Consider the following 17,807-nt stretch of genomic DNA (forward strand, 5'->3'; position numbering starts at 1 on the left):
ATTTTTCTTTGTCTCTTTTCTGTCCTTAAAAATATTTTTTAGGTCTACGTTATTGGTCTACTTTCTTATGTCCTGTTGTTATTTTATCAAAAGACAGATGAATAAATATTTTTTGTACAGTATTTAAACTTGATGTATTATGGTAAAGCTTTCTTAGATAGTTTGCTTATGTCGAGGGGGTATTGTGTATGTTAGGTATTTCAGTCAAAAAATTTTCAGTCTTGGCCTTTTTTCCAACTTGCACCCATGGATATAAGTCGACTCTTATATCCAATATATATATTTTTAAAGCAGTTTTTTTTAATCAATGTCTTACCGCCACAGTTTCTTGGGATTATTCATTTAATAGCTTTATAATCTTAAAATACTGTTCAAATATAATAAGTATAACCTACAGGAATAGGTCATACTTATTATATTTGAGCAGTATTAGTTATTTGAATAGTATTATATTAGAACAGTCGCTGCAGTAAATTGTTTTCAAAAGTTCGAATAAAACCAAGTTCTGATAATTTAAGAAAGGCTAAATGTTTTTTTCTGGTCTTCTTTTATAAAATAAAGAGAAAATTAAAAACAAAATTTTTTTATTTCAATAGGTTTATCCTCAAAATATTTTTCAATGCAGCGAGAATGTAAATGATCATAAAAATGAGACTTTGAAAAAATCGTTTAAGGGGATGACCCCCCCCCCCAAAAAAAAAAATTCTTTTCATAACATATATAAATAATAGTTTTTTTAATAGTTTACAAAAGAAATAACATATTTTAAAATTTATTTTAGACTCAGATTTCCCTTACGCCCCATCCAAGGGAAATCTGAGTCCCAAGAAAAATTTCTGGGTCCATCCCTGTCATCATTCCAAAATACTGATCTTACGGGTTCGCGATTATACACTGATATATTTTTCAGGGCATTCGTTAAAATGGGTTTCGTAGACGATTAAATAAGTTTAAAAAAAACCTGAAGAGCGACAAAAATTTTATAAATTAAGGAAACATTTAATGATGATCTATAATTATTTTCATCAAGTTAGATGGGATTAAATATTATTGAAATTCAAATAAAAATAACCGCTATTAAGAGACATTCGTTCATCATTACGCTGATTTTTTAAATTTTCATTTCTTACACAATATTGACCTATTAATTTCATTAACTTCATTTTTAATCTAAAATGTCAAAGAGTAAGTTAATAATTGCAAATTAAAGTGTTCCTCGCCTCATCTTAAAGTAAAAAGGGGGATCTCCCTTTAAACTTAATATATTTATTCGGCAGTTGGCTTAATTCCATATGCTTTTGATCACCTGCTTCCAAGTCAACAACGTAAATATGATGCCTAGTTTATCTTTCAGTATAAAAAGCAATTTTGAGTGAATTCTTATGCCATTTCTTGGTATTCATTTCCAAGTTAAGATTTTCAAGAAGACAAAATTAAAAAACGGGTGAGTATTAAATTATTATTTTATTATTAGTTAATTAATTCTATTTTAAAAATATATAAAACTAATCTGAAAAATAAATAGTATTTATTAGTGATTATCTCACGAGCTTTTCTTTCAGCTGTAACAGGCCTATTTTATCTATATGTCTATTTAACTTATATTCAACATGTTGTGAACCTAGATTTTTATTTATTGTTACATTGCAGCAGTAAACTAAGTAAACCGAGTAAAAACGTCTGGATTATAACTCATATTTACAGACATTTTCACGTTTATTGGTTAAATATAACAAAATCTAGGTTCGTTTTATTGTTAAGAAAATAAAATGTAATTCCGTAAGTTTTGTATTCTCCACTAGACTCGTCATATAATGGGCGATACCTAAATTTTAATTTTAAAGAGACAGCAACAAAAAAAAATCGTAACTTCTACATTAGAATATTAGCAGCCATTTTTAAATTTTCTAAAGACCATACAAACCCTGTACAATAGAGTGAAATTTAATAATTTGAAAGTGATTATAAAATAAAGTGTTCATTTTTAATAATTTAAGAGCATATCAATGCTTTGAAAAAGTTATGCTAATAAATACATGTGTTTGAATTTTGTTACTTTTACATAAATCGCGTTTCGTTCATTTTTGCATGATCCTCAAATATATTAATAATATAAAAATTTATTATTTAATAAATACAGTGCACTCCCGATTATCCGGGTTAATCACCGGGACAGGTCGCACGGACCATCGAAAAACACGGATAATCCGAAAACTCCTTTTATTAAAGAAAAATTCAATATCAGTACAAAAAATATAAAAATTACTGACATTTGCATGCATAACAACAAACTAGGAATTTTCCTTATTAAAAAATATGTAATGCGTCTTCGCCATATATCGATACACATATTTTACGAAGCGCAGTAATGTCACCGTAATCAACTCCTTCCATATAATCTAATAAAGTTTCCACAGAGCAGCAGAATGAGAAATTGTATTTCATTCATTTACTACATCGTCGGCATCAGTTACTATCATCACTATTTGATTTAACAACATAACGATGTCTTCATCAGTCAAATACTGAAAGCCAGGCTCACATGCATCACTTTGAAACCAATCTTCTAAATTTTCTTCATAAAGAATTTCGAAACCTTAGATTTCTTTTGCTTGTTCGAGAATATTGTTATCATATTTTTCTTGAAAATCTGAAGAGGATTGTTCATCAAGCGGTATCATCTTTCTCCACGATTGTGATAACGTAGACGATTTGTTCCATATACTGAAATCCAATAACGAATATTGCTTTCCAAAAATTTGGTAGTGTTATAACTTCATGAATCAATTTTTTTTAATCTTTAAAATGTTTCTCTTTATATTTTTTGTGTGACTCCGGAATGAGCACGGATAATCCGCAAACCGGATAATCCGCGCACGGATAATCGAGAGTGTACTGTACTATTATCTTTTTTTGCATCACCGTCATCATTTCATCATCTACTTCCTCATTGGAAGGCGCCAGCCCCGCCTGCCAGGCCAGAAGGGAAACCCCCGATACCCACGGTGACATCGAGTTCAGACGGGAAAAGTCCCGAATTTATAATTAACTCTAACTCTTTTCCATAGAACAATCCAATTTCACTTTCACAATCATACTCGATCCAGCACTGCGTGTAGGCAGCTCTCTCTGGTAATGGTATTGTTGTTAAACTTATTTCCTTATTTGTGTTAAATGTTAAGTTTGTTTATTAAACTATTGTCTTTATTTCCTCTTATGCTCTACAAACCTCCTAAATATATATATACTCACCATCATGCTTGAAACTTGGAGAAAATGTTGGTTCTTTTAACCCAAGTAAAATTTACAAAGTTAGAAGTTTTTTTTTCCTTTTCCAATGCCACTATAACTAAAAAGGCATTATAATATAAGTATTGCAATCCTACAGAGTAATTATAAAAAATAAAAGACGGTATTAACTTATTTTTCTCATTTTGGACGATCCAAATATTGCATAGGTAAAAATGACAAATTTTTTAAAATGGTTCAAAGCATGAACTTTCAAGTTGTATCAATAGTTTTAACATGTAAAACCTTCCAAAACGTAAGTTAAATGAAAGATTTTCCAAAGAGATAGTATTTTATTATACCCCTGTTTGACTCTATACTTTCTAAACGGAATCGATATTAATTGTGGATAAATTTGTGGGGTGATGAACGTTGAGACATTTATCAAGTAGCATAACGAATTAAATATAACTATTCAGAAGTAAGTAATCTCCGAAAATGTATTTTAGTTCTAGGGCTTAATCCTATAAGAGCTTATTTTTTAGAAATGTTTGATTATAATATTTTTTGAAGATGAATCATCAGCGTAAAAAGGAAAGAAAGGAAAAATAAACAAATTTTTGATAAGTGATCTGTGTTAAATCTTGATATATTCATCTCATACAAACGATATTTTTTGCCAGTTAAAAACGTAATTTAATCACTAAGAAAGAATTAAAAACTTAAGATGAAAACATAAATCCTAATAATTTTCTATTTGAGTACTCATAAATAATCTTTTAAATATCGTTTTATTGGCTTAATGTTGTGCAGGTGGCCTCTTAGAAATTTTCTAGAATTAGTGTCGAATGTGGAAAAGAAAACTATTATCGCTGGAGTCTCGAAACTGGCACATGATTTAAAGGTTTCATTTTCGTTAAATATCGCTTTCGCCAAAAGGATTAAATTTTTATCACTGTCCTGGAGCATTTTGGTAAAGAAAACATTTATTTTAATAAAAATAGGTAAGTAACTAAGGCGGAGATGAATTTTAAAATTTATTGATGTAAGTAATTAATTGAAGTTATAATAATAAGTATTAGTAATAATAATTTATAATATTACTGCTATTTGTATTATAAAATGAACACGTATTACGGTAAATAAATTTTATAAATTTAAAATCTACAAATCAATTTCATTTAATGTTAACCCATGTTTTTGAAATGATAAAAAAAAAGTAATTTCCTGTTTCGTTTTTACTCTGTTCTAAGAATTTGGGGGAAAAACTATTTTATTTGTCGGTCTTATGACATTAATTGTAATCAGGGTTGGGAAGTTTTTGACACATGACGGTTTTTACCGGTTATTACCATGGTTTTTACCGTCATGTCAAAAACCCCTCTGTCAAAAACCCATAGTTTTGGTAAAACTGTATTTTTATTTGAATTCAACTGCTTATAATTTAAAATTAATAAATTTTTGGGCAATAAAGCTAGAAAAAAAGTTGTTAAAAGATATTCAAGAACAGATTCTTGCATTTTCCCAACATGTTTATATCAAAACATACTATTTGAAGTAAAATATTAGGATACTAAACAAAATTTTCAACATTTCCAAGCATCACTTTGTTTGACATATTACATTACTGAAGAATGTCAAGTTTGATTACTTTCATTCATAAAATCTTTGCTTTGAGAAACACATAAAAAGAAAGCCTAATAGAATAAACTTTTCTTATCATTTTTGTTTTCAATATTTTACACAGAAATGAGACATGAAAAAACCTGGGAAATCCTTTTAGAGTTTCCTTGCAACATTGCAATAACCTTTCGTTATCATTATCCTCAATGGCAGGCTTCCATTGACAGAAATCTTCTCGAATTTTGGACTCATCCATACTAAACTCAGAAATCGACTGGGCAATGAAAAATGCGCAAAATTAGTCACTTGCTATCGTATGCTTCGGCACAGTGACCCCGACTAATGAACATGTAATTTTGTTTGTAATTAAGTTTTGCTTAACATGCTTTTTCAACTGACTTTTAACTTGACAAAATAGCAGTAATTCTTGACTTAGAGTTTGTTAGTACCTACAAGTTTTGAAAGTTTATTCTAGCTTATTTCTAATATTTAAGAAATGCCAAATTTTAAATTCTTCTTTTTAATTCTTGAATTTATTAATAGTTCCAAGCTTTTTTGTTTGTTTATTTCTAACAATTAAGAAGCGCAAAATTTTGAATCATTTGCAAATCAAGCTATAATGATAAAAGTAAGTATCACTATTTTCAATAAGTATATTACAATATTACTGTATGAATGTATATCCTTCTATAAGAATACATATATATAGTAGCAAAATCAATAGCAATCATTTACGACATTCATTTATAAAGGCAATTACGTGAAAATAATATATTGTCCGCTATATGCCATAAATTTAAGAAAACACTAGGTTTTTGACAGTTTCTACCGGTAAAAACACGGTTTTTACCACTGTCATGTCAAAAACCAGTTTTTGACTGCAAAAACCCAACCCTGATTGTAATATCTATGTTCATACACGTATTGTATGGAATTGTATGTGCATTATATATTTAGAAGTTTCTTTTCAAACTAATTAATTCATATTGTTAAATGACAAAATAAAAAAAGGATTCAATTTATGCACTTAAATAATTATTTATACAGATTGATTATTTTGGTTAGAATATTTGAAGAATTTTTTTATTGGACACTTGCACTTCAAAATAGTCAGGTGACCTACGACATCAGTTCCAGCTGATTGTTTATAAGTAAAATGGCGTGTTTAAGTTGAGCTAAATTATGCCACTTGAAGTTAGTTTCTTAATTGAAGTTAATTAAAGACTGTATCTATTATTGAATTTTTTGAAATGTAATTTTTCTTTGTCTACGTCTTTTACTTAACTTAGATTTATTATTTGTTTATTGTAACTGAGATATATTTTTGTTTTATGTACGATTTCGATGCATAACTAGTTTGTTTATGTTCTACATTGCTTCAAGCCTATCTTTGTGTTAAATAAGAAATATATCAGAGGTGGCCAACCTGCGGCTCTTTGATGCATTAGTTGTGGCTCTCGATAAATGTATCCGAGTTCCCTCATTTTTTTTTTTTTTTTTTTTTTTTTTTTTTTTTTTTTTTNATTTTTTTTTTTTTTTTTGATATTATATTTTAGAAAGTTATTATCGCTCCGCATGTATTTCAAAATGTCTTTTAAATTAGGGAGAACAAATATGAAAGACTAAGTGCAACGTTGTTCAATTCAAGGTGAGTTTTCCATTTCCAATATAATTATGACACAAAAAGCATCTGGAGAATTAGAATTAATAGAGATGCAAGAAGATCAAGCTTTACAATTAAAATATAAGTTGACGTCGATTACTGAATTTTGGAAATTTGAACCCGAATCGAAGTATCCTGAATTAAAAAAAGGCTAATTGTAGAATTATTTCAATATTCGGAACAACGTACTTATTTGAATTATTTTATACCACTTTAAAATTCGTGAAATCCAAAAACCGATCAGTATTAACTAACTAGCATCTGAAAGAGAAGTGCTGTCACCAATTATTCACCAAATTTTAAAGAATTATCAAGTAAATTAAATATGTTTAATTTTTAAATTCAATACACATATTTTGTACTTTTGCTTATATGTTCTCAATAATTATAATTTATGTAAAAAAAAATGTTAAGACCTTTTTTTGCATACCTTTTAAATACATACTTAATTGCGGCTCGCAGAAAATTTTAAACTTTGAAAAATGGCTCGACTATCAAGGAGCTTGGCCACCCCTGAAATATATATTGAAATAATCTTCGTTTAAGATTATAGAATGTGTCACTTCAGAGAATTCATTCTTAACGTCATGTGGGGTGTTATACCACCACATTCAGCCCACCACCAAGTGCCTTGTATTTTGCTAGATCACAGCAGTAGTTCTCAAAATATGTACTGCATAATTCTAGGGTTCCAATGATGTGTTAAATGGGTTCCAAGAGTAAGGATTGATGAGGATTAGTAAGGAACCTTTTTTTAGCGTTTTTGTTATTATACCTATGTAGATCCAATCAATAATCTTTGCAATTTTAATATAATAATTTATTTAATATTTTAATTAACTTTATGCAATTATTTAAAGTTAAAATAAAATAAAAAAAGAACGTTCTTTTTTTTCTATTAAAAATATATAGAATACATTGTGAAATTAACTAATCAATATCTCTGGGGGGCACTGGATTATAGAGATCGATTGTTCTCTGATTCAGGTCGAAATTACGATCCGTGGATAAATGATTGGATGTATGATAGATCCGCCCTCTAAACGGGTGTAAGGCATGGTATGGCAGAAGTCGAATTCTTGGTCATAGATGGCGCCACTGGAAAACAAGACCAATCGCACCCCCTCTGCCTAAACAGGCATACGTCAACATCAACATTGTGAAATACAGCATCAAATTAACACCTTATGAATTTGTAAAAAGAAATAACCCATCGCTCATTTCAAATCAAATTGAAAACAATTAAATTCTCTGATAAATATGTTTCAATTATAGCCAGTTTCAACATCTATAGCAGTTCTTTTTAATTTACATTTCATCGAAAACCATAATGAGGTTTATATTATATTTTAGTCTATAAACACGAAAATAAATTCAAAACTAGACTATGTTAAGATCAAGAACTGTGAATTTAACAGTGGGCTATTAAATCTACGTTAAGATTAATAACAATAAAGCTATAAAAAAAATGCCTTTCTCTTATTAAATATTATGAAATTCAAGTAGCTTTTTAGGCTTTTAGTTGCTTTTATACACGTTATTTCCACTGATCCTTTTGGGTTCCTTAGCTATAAAAAATTGGGAATCAGTACATCAGTGGTGTAGTTTTGGGAAGGTTAGGGGAACAAAATTTCCTCTGATGTTAAACATTACTTGATTAATGAACTATATTACGGTAAGTAGCATGTAGAGATAAAAAAGTTTTCGTTATTAATTTTTTGTAATTTAAACATTTCAAATGAATATATATATCAGGGATCTGTGCAGACAGTTCGGTTTTTGTGAAATTGTGAAAAAAATTACTCACATTCTTTCAACCAGGGTCCTGCTTTTATGGATTAGTGCAAATAGGGTCCGGTTATTGCAAAAAAACCTTTTCAAGAAGTTTTTAAATCGTAAATACATAAAAAAAATAATGCTCAGCACTGTAAAATTATAATTAAAAAAAAATACATTTTCAAAAGTAAACAGAAATTGCTGCTTCTAAATTAAGAGATACAACATACAAATATTTGATATTTAGCCTATACTGCTGAACGCAGAATATTCATTTCGGACGAATAATGGAAGAATCGTCTGCCGAAGACAAAACTTAATTCGTTTACATCCATCTTTCTTGTTTTCTGTCCTGAAAAAGGTTTATTCAATTAACAAAACAATAATGATGATAAACAAATTAATGAAGGGTCCAATTAAAAGAAAAATCATTTTGAAAAGGGTCCGTTTTTAAGTTAGTTAAAATATTTTGTGAAGGGTACGTTTTTATGAAAAGATACTTTGTGAAGGTTTGTTAATAGTTTATTTAATTGTCCATTATGCCTAATAAAGGCTATTTTCTTTTTTAAATTTATTTTTCTATAATCGATGCAAACTTGCGGAGAGTTATCTTTCTTTTTGCAAAGAACTATAGGCGCACAAAATTCTGAACAACTTTCATGAATAACACAATCTTTTAACCAGGTGTCTATTTGTGTTTCAACTGTTTCCCCCTCTTTGAATAACAAACAACGAGCATGTTGGGAAATGGGAATTTCATCCTTTAAAACAGGGGTCGCCAAACGTTTTGGATCATCGACCTCTATATAATTTTTCGAAATCGTGTTTGTACATTTATTTTATGATTTTAAACTTTTATTAAAGTAATAGTACATTGTTTAACGATAGTTTTATGAAAAATATAATGTTGAAATTTAAATACCTTAGTATTTATTAATTAATAAGTAATTAAGTAGAAGTAGCAAGTAAATTAACTACAGATTTACTGCTTCTTAATTAATGAGATGGTTGTTCCTGGTGTTTTTTTTGCAAGGTTCGCTATATTGGGTTCAAAATTGGTCAATTTTAATCTTAAATCCCCTTGAAACTCCACATTTAATTTATTTCTGTTGCTTACTAAGTTAAGTTACTTAGTTAAGATTGAATTTATGTCACTGAAACCGGCTTCAACCATAAGGAACTTGGAAATGCTAGCATAAATGGCTGAGTCATTTTGTAAAGTTTAACATATTTTTGCATTATATTTATATTTGTCCAAAATTTGCTTTTTGTTAAATTTTTAAAAAGCGTCTTAAAAAGCTTCAAGATCCGATAATAATTCAGCAAGCTCATCTTGCAGGTCGATGTCCACGTTTCCAATTTGAACAGAAAATGGCACAATAATCCAATCAGGGATGTCAATGTTTTCCAAATCAACAAAGCGCAGTTAAAAACCGTCGCTCAATTTTTGAAGATGACCTGTATATATTTCCAAGGCTTCTTCTTTTATTTCTAATTGTCGCAGATTTGAAAAATACTGATAATTCTTACGTAGCGATGAAGATCTAAATAAATTTAATTTTACTTGGAAGCCTATGTTCGAGCTTCGATAATTGTTGCACCTTTTTATTGCAGCTTTGTTGTTGTATTGCTGTTTACTACTAACTGGAAATTAAATTAAACTTATTTCATGCAAAATTGTTATTAAGACCAGTTAAAGACACACATCAGATTAAAATAATAATATTTTCAAAAATTTTGTAATTTTCGTAAAAAAATACAAAGTGTGCTAGTTTTGTTGCGGGCTGTACAAATCCATATTATTAATGCCTACCTTCTTTTTTACATGTATTGATAATTAAAATTGATACTAAATTGAACGAATGGCTTTATCGAAACAATAGCTAATTATCCAAAACTATAAAAGTTTTAATAGTGACACTGCAAATATTCAACACTGTTCACAGTTTGCAAAGATAGCTGAAACTGTATATGATATTTGCTTTTGTAACGTCAGTGCTCATCGCAATTGAAATTTGGACAAGCTCACATATGCATATGACTTATAAACCAGAAGTGCAGAGTACGTGACTGGTACGTAAATACTTGTTTCACCCGAAATATATGTTTATCAATTAATGTTCTTTAAAGAAACTGATATTAAGTCAATCATAAAAAAATTCACAAATTTTACATACTCAATAAGGTATGTGCGATTTGCATATTATGAACTGTTTTTTCTTCGACCCGTCCGATTCGGATCGACCCCTCTGGCTCAGATCGACCCCTGGGGTCTAAATAGACCACATAGGCGACCTCTGCTTTAAAATAATATTCATTTTAACTCCGAGGGTTTAATCTGAGACGGTTTATAATTTTTAATCAAAATAAATAAATTCTCTCTAATCTATTTATTACGTACGTGAGATAAATCTACTTCATTGAGGTCAATAGCATTAAATATCTGAGTTATGAAAGAAAAAGTTTCACAATTGGGCGAAGCCTCATTAATATTCGAATTTTCCGAAGTTAAAACAGAATCAGAAAAGTGAGCCTTCCTTTGATCATAAATTAGCATATGAATGGATGACTGCGTATTATTGCTAACCTTGAACGGAGCCGTGAAAGAAATGTTTGCGTTTTGATATCCGCTTTGGTGGGGAATAAACTGAATGTTTTTACTTTCGCAAGGAATTATGCGATTTATATTTACTACCTTCTGTATGCTCGAATTTCGAACAGTGAGTTGACCGTTAGAAAAATGAATGTCTAAGCAACTTAAAATATCCATTCCCAAAATCAAATCAAATTGCACTACTACATGAATATTAGCATTTAAAACAAAATTATCAATGCTTACATCCGCATTAAAATCCAATGGGGGGGGGGGTTAAGAGGAATATACCTTAAATTTTGAAGAAAAAAAAGAGTGCTGGGCTACACATACTAATTTCTGAACCAGTGTCACAAACTGCTGAAATTTCATAATTAAAAATAAATATTCGTTTCAAAATTCTTGTATTTTGAACACTGTGATGAAGTACTTTCTTTTCTGTGCATTCATTGCTTTTATGGCCAGTTTTATTATTACAATGTCTACATTTACCCACATTTTTATCGCAATTTATACTTATATGGCCGTACTTATTACAAGAATAACATTTTGTATTCAGGGGTCTGTTTAGAAGAAATTTGGGTCCGTTAACGGACCCTTCACAAAATGTCTTTTTCTAAAAACGAACCCTTCACAAAATATTTTAACTTAGAAACGGACCCTTCACAAAATAATTTTTCTTTTAATCGGACCCTTCACAAATTTGCTTATCTTCATTATTGTTTAGTTAATCGAATAAACTCTTCCCAGGAAGGAGGGGGGGGGGAGAGAGAAAGACATGTAAACGAGCTAAATTTTGTCTTCGGCAGACACTTCTTCCTTTATTCGTCTGAAATGAATATTCTGCGTTCAGTAGTATATTCTAAATACCAAATATTTCTATGTTGCATCGCTAATTTAGTAGCTGCAATTGGTGTTTATTTTTTAAAATTTAATTTTTTAATTATAATTTTACAGTGTTGAGCCTAATCTTGTATGTCTTTACAATTTAAAAATTCCATGAAAAAGTTTTTTTGCAATAACGGACCCTATTTGCACAAATTCACAAAAGCGGACCCTGGTTGAAAGAGTGTGACTTAACGTTTATTTTATATTCACAAATTACGAGTAATTTTTTCACAATTTTACAAAAACAAACCTTTCACAAAATGTCTGTCTTTAATGCATTAATATTGAAAGGTGGTGGCCGAGAGATCTTTGTTTTGTTTTGGTGGGAGGTAGTTTTTAAATTTATTATCAGTATTGTTTACTCGGATTCTTGCGGTGTCATATGTTTCGAATTGCTCTATGAAAGGTTTCAGTTCAATGATCTTATGTAAATCATCTATCAAAAATGATCACGAATTTCCGACGGCAATTTTCGCTTCAATTGATCCACTATCATTAGTTCTTGACTTTTAAAATCTGTAATTTTGATGCCGATTATCCATTCTTCGAAATAATGTTGTAGTTCATAAGCGAAATCTCGCCAAGAAACATTCTGTTCTTTTTTGTGGTAAATAAATTTTCGTCTAAATTGTTCCGGGGTAAAAATTAACAAAACAATAATGAAGATGAACAAAAACAAATTTGTGAAGGGTCCAATTAAAAGAGAAATTATTTTGTGAAGAATCCTTCACAAATTTGTTTATCATCATTATTGTTTTGTTAATCGAATAAACCCAGGAAGGGGGGGGGGAGAAAGACAGATGTAAACGAACTTAATTTTGTCTTCGGCAGACGCTTCTTCCTTTATTCGTCCGAAATGAATATTTTGCGTTCAGCAGTGTATCCTAAGTACCCAATATTTATCTGTTGCATCGCTAATTTAGTAGCTGCAATTGCTGTTTATTTTTTAAAATTTAGTTTTTTTAATTATAATTTTACAGTGTTGAGCATAATCTTGTATGTTTTTACAATTTAAAAACTCTTTGAAAAAGTTTTTTTTTTCGCAATAGCGGACCCTGTTTGCACAAATTCACAAAAGCGGACCCTGGTTGAAAGAATGTGACTTAACGCTTATTATATATTCACAAATTACAAGCAATTTTTTCACAATTTTATAAAAAACTGACCCTTCACAAAATGTCTGGACAGACCCCTGCTTATATCGATAGTTATTAAAAATAGCTGATGCATAAAGCAGAGTGCGTAACGTTTTTGAAAAGGGCTTAAAGGTGCTTATTTTCGTGTTCTAAAAGCCGTGTGCTTTTTTTCATTGGGTGTTTTTAAAAAGAGCTAAATTTTCCCTTGTTCGAAATGAGATTTTTCCATATTGATTTTCGCTACGAATTATGCAAAAGACGCAGTTTACATTGTTCTAATTTAACGTTTTCACGATTTATTCTACCCCAATCAATTTCGGCGCATTGTCAGTCGTATCAGTGTAGCGCATGAAAACGCTATTTGTTTTACATGATTCAAAATTTCATGGTTTTTGAAAACAGTCAAAAACAATGCCAAACGTTTCTTTCTTTTTGGCCATGACGGTTAAAACAAGATAAAACCGTCAATCGTCAGAAACCTTCCGACCCTGCTTAATTTATTTTTTTAAAGTGCAGGGTTGCCACAGGTGACTAAAATGCAACTATATCCAACTATTTTCAACCTGAGACAACTATGGCAACTTTCTTTGCTTGCAAAAGGTTAATAAAGCAACTATTTTCAGAAAAAAAGAGACTATTGGGAGACTTTTTTGTGCTTCTAATGTTGTTTTATTTAGCATAAATTGGGTTGAGAACCCTGGAAATAATGATTTTTTTTCTTAAAAAAATTGAAATGTTTGAATTGCAAATTTGAGTTATCACTTTTTAATGCTCTCAATTTGCCCAGATTCCATTGTAAGTCTCTTTTGTATCTCGATCGCCTTTTCAATCGTTATTGCTGCCAAATTCTGCTGGATTTTAAAAACCCAATTTTTAATACGATTGTAGGATGTTTGATTTTCGAATAATCACTTTTCGCAAATGTATATATATTTGCTAAATCAAATATTGATAAAAGGGTAAAAGGGGGTTGATTAAATTTTAATAAAGTATTTTTTGATGGAATTCTAGTAATTAAAATATTTAATTTTTTTTAAATATGCTAATTTTTTTGCATAAAAATTTATTGCTAGAACACTAATGCTTATAGAAGAATTATCATATTTGGATCCAACCTAACTAAATAGTTATGACAACTAAGTCATTTAATAAAAATTTACTAACATTATTGAAGAAATTTTGTTCTTATTTAGGCATTTTGTTCTTATTTTTATTATGGCACTATAAAAATTTACTAACATTATTGAAGAAATTTTGTTCTTATTTAGGCAACTATTTTCATGCTTTAGGCTACTAAAAGCAACTATTTTGTTCATTTTTTTTCTGTGGCAACTCTGTTAGTGCTTAAAAATATTTTTTGAGTGCTTGAAAAATGCTTAAAAGGTGCTTATTTTTTGTTGAATAATTTGGCTACGCACCCTGTAAAGGCCTATTTAAGGAAACTAATTCCTGGAAATAAAAATTTTTTGAAAGTAGAGAACTTTTACCATCTACATAGCATGAAATATGGCACTATAAAGATATTTTATTTTGATCTCTGATAGACATTATGATTAGTGTGACAAGTTTCAAAAAAGTCAAGCACAATTACATGAATTTTTTGTTGTCTCTTCCAGTGAGATATATTTTGAGTTTTTTTGTAGACAGGTGTTTACTGCACAAAAAAAACTCAAAATGCTTTGGATTTTTAGCTTTTTCTTATACCTTGTTTCCAATTTTACTGGGTGCTTGTTTTAGAATATCCTATGCAAAACTTGTACCTTAGATCAGTGTTTCTCAAACTTATGACTTTTGTGCACCCTTTCCAAATTTTTCGTAACGCTGTGTACCACTCATAAAAAATTAATGTATTTTTTACTATAAAAAATGCACACAAGTTAAAAGTCACAACTGGCTGTTGACACCACTTATTATTAACTGTTAACCCTGCAAAAAAAGCCAATAGAAAAATACTTAATCGTAGATTTTCATGGCTAACTTTGTTTTTAAATAAAATATTTTGAAATTTTCGTTTGTTGCAAGATATTTCGTATAAGAACGCCTACCCCCGCTAAACTGTTCACGTACCTTTGGGGGTACGCGTACCACACTTTGGGAAACACTGCTTTAGATGAACAATATTTCAAGGTATTTTCGTCGTTGATACACAGAATCTGACTAATATATTTCTGTCTTTAAATTACTCTTGAAACTTAAGTACTATAAACTCTTGATGCTTTATTTAAAAAAAAAACTATGTTTGATATCTTTTTTAAATTTCATTTGAAAAGATATATTTTTATAGTATAAGCAAAGCATTTATCTATCATGAAAAAGTTTCAAGTTTTTCATACAAAGACTGCATAGTGTGAACATTGTTGTCGTTGTATTTAACATAGGAGAATAAAACTATAAATTGATTTAATTATGAGCATTTATGGCAATAAGAAATAGCAATTCGAATTAAGAGCGATTTTTGCAAGTTTATAATTGAGTATATCCTACTGTATTTAATCACAGATTTTTAATATCTGAACTTATTTCATTCGTTTAAACTGTATGAAAGTAATGTGAGTTCAAGTCTAAAATAGATATTGTATCATTTTATACTTTGCAATTTATTTTTAAAGCCGATATGAATAACTTCAAACAATCAATATAAAAAAATTTATATTCTATAATTATGCTTTCGGTTGATCATTTCACGATTAATTATATTCTGTAATTATGCTTTCGGGTGATCATTTCACGATTAATTATATTCTATAATTATGCTTTCGGGTGATCATTTCACGATTAATTATATTCTGTAATTATGCTTTCGGGTGATCATTTCACGATTAATTAAAGTTTTAATCTATTTTATGTTATTAGACAGAAATAAGGTATTCGCCAGTTCAGAAAGACAAGAAGATAATAAAAAAAATTTTCAAAAGTGTTACATCGAAAGAAATTATTGGTATTTGTCTTCATATAAAAGCAACGAATAGGTTCATATGAAAAAACGGGATTATAAAAAATCGCTATTATTTATTTTCATTTAAGTCAATGACATTTGTTATCATCAGATTAAATGCATGTCTAGGATTTTTAAAAAATACATTTAAGAAAACAATGTAATGCATAGGAAAAAATCAATTTAATCTGAATTTATTCACTTTTTCCTGTCATTCTCTAATATTTTTTACCGATATAACAACAAAATCTGAAATAACTATTATACTTGAGCCACTAAACGTTAGTTTACAAAATATTTACATTTCTTTCAACAATTTTTCAAAAATTTATTTTACTGGGAGGGTTATCAAAATCTTTCAGTCTATTTGTTCTAGAAGTGGGTTTTGTTACAAAAAAGTTAAAAACATATATAAAAAACAGCTATCTATAAAAACCACAGTATACAGTCGACAGCCAACAGTTCGGATTTTATAGCAAAAAAGTGAGAATATTTTCCGGAAAATCATGTTTTATTCACACGCTGACAATCGGGTGCAGTTTTAAATGTTATTGTATTGAGTTAACACTTTGAAAATGGTGTTAGTTTTAAATCGAATGGCTCTTCAATAGCGAGTTCCGTGAAAGATTCGATGAAAAACAATTATCCCCAGGTAATAACCCATTCACGATGATTGCAAAATCTCGACGTCTGCTGTAGGTAGCAGTACTTACCGATTCGTCGATGTCGAATTGAAATAACGGAACAAAAAATTAATCGAGGTAAAAAATAAAGGAAATAGGGGGAGGGGCGGGCATACTGAGATCGAAAATAATCTCATAGGTTAGTTAACCAGATACACCAGACGTGTAGTAAGAGACGTCCAATGGATAAGGCGGTGTCAAGTATTTATAAAAACCACCCTAATGTGTACTTACAAGCAACTAGATTTATAATGTAAAATGGTGACATAAAACATACATAATTGCCACTTTTGGTGGAAATTACTTAGGGAAAACAAGGAATGACATAAAAAATTAAATTGAAGAAAAAAAATATGTAAAATAATCCAACTATATGTTGGATTAACCACATGAACTTTGCAATTCTTACTTCTTATTCGCAATTAGTAACCCACCAAATCCCTAAAAATTATAAAATATACTTTTTAATGAAAAGGCTGAAATTTCTGACCAGCTTTCTTTCCATTCCGATAACTGTGAGGCGATGAAAATTAATGTTAATAATTTCTAGTGTTCCTGAAATAAATTAACATAATGCAGCTTGAGACAACAACTAAAACAATGATTGAATAAAATTAGTCACAAAGAATTTTGAGGTTGTTTATTTATGCCAAAAAATTAAGTAACAAAATTGAACAGTATAATATCATCTAAAATAAATATATGAATTAATCTGATGTAACATATGAAGTAATCTAAATCTGATCTAAGCTTTTCTTATTCTTTTCTAGAATTCCTTGTTTTTTTTTAAGTCTTCTTTTTTTTTAATTTTTATTCTTATTTGTTTTTTTTCTTCCGAGACATGAGACAGTTTTCTAAACAAAGGACATTTTTCCTATTTACTTTTTTTGAAGCGTTTTTATTATATGATTTTTTTTATAGATTTTAGCAGAGCATACATATATGTTTACTTTTACGATTTATCTCACGCTGACAATTTTCTTTGCGGCCGAAACTCGAAGCATTTGATGTTTTACAGGACGTCTTCAATCTGCCCCATTCATGTTCAATCTGTTTTTTTCTTCTTCTTTTATCTCTTATTTGTTTTTTTTCTTACGAGACACTGGACAGTTTTCTACACCAAGGACTATTTATTTATTTGTACTTTTTTTGTAGTTTTTTTCATTACATTATTTTTTTGATAGGTTATGCACAAAACATGCTTTCTCTCATAACTGCACCTCGTTGACATTTTTCTTCGCAATTGCGACCAAGCCTCAAAGCATTCAATTCTTTTTCAACG

General features: G+C 29.4%; 1 protein-coding gene across 1 annotated transcript in view; it reads left to right on the top strand.

Annotated features, from left to right (window-relative positions):
- Nucleotides 1–17,807, top strand: part of LOC107454530 (ankyrin-3) — a 43,362-nt gene that overhangs the window by 2,569 nt on the left and 22,986 nt on the right. Inside the window, exon 2 of the mRNA XM_043054591.2 lies at nt 1,355–1,444. The gene's annotated coding sequence lies outside the window, so the exon portion shown is untranslated. The remainder of the gene's footprint in view (nt 1–1,354; nt 1,445–17,807) is intronic.

The sequence above is a fragment of the Parasteatoda tepidariorum genome, chromosome 9 (assembly GCF_043381705.1).
Source record: "Parasteatoda tepidariorum isolate YZ-2023 chromosome 9, CAS_Ptep_4.0, whole genome shotgun sequence".
Taxonomy (NCBI): Eukaryota; Metazoa; Arthropoda; class Arachnida; order Araneae; family Theridiidae; genus Parasteatoda; species Parasteatoda tepidariorum.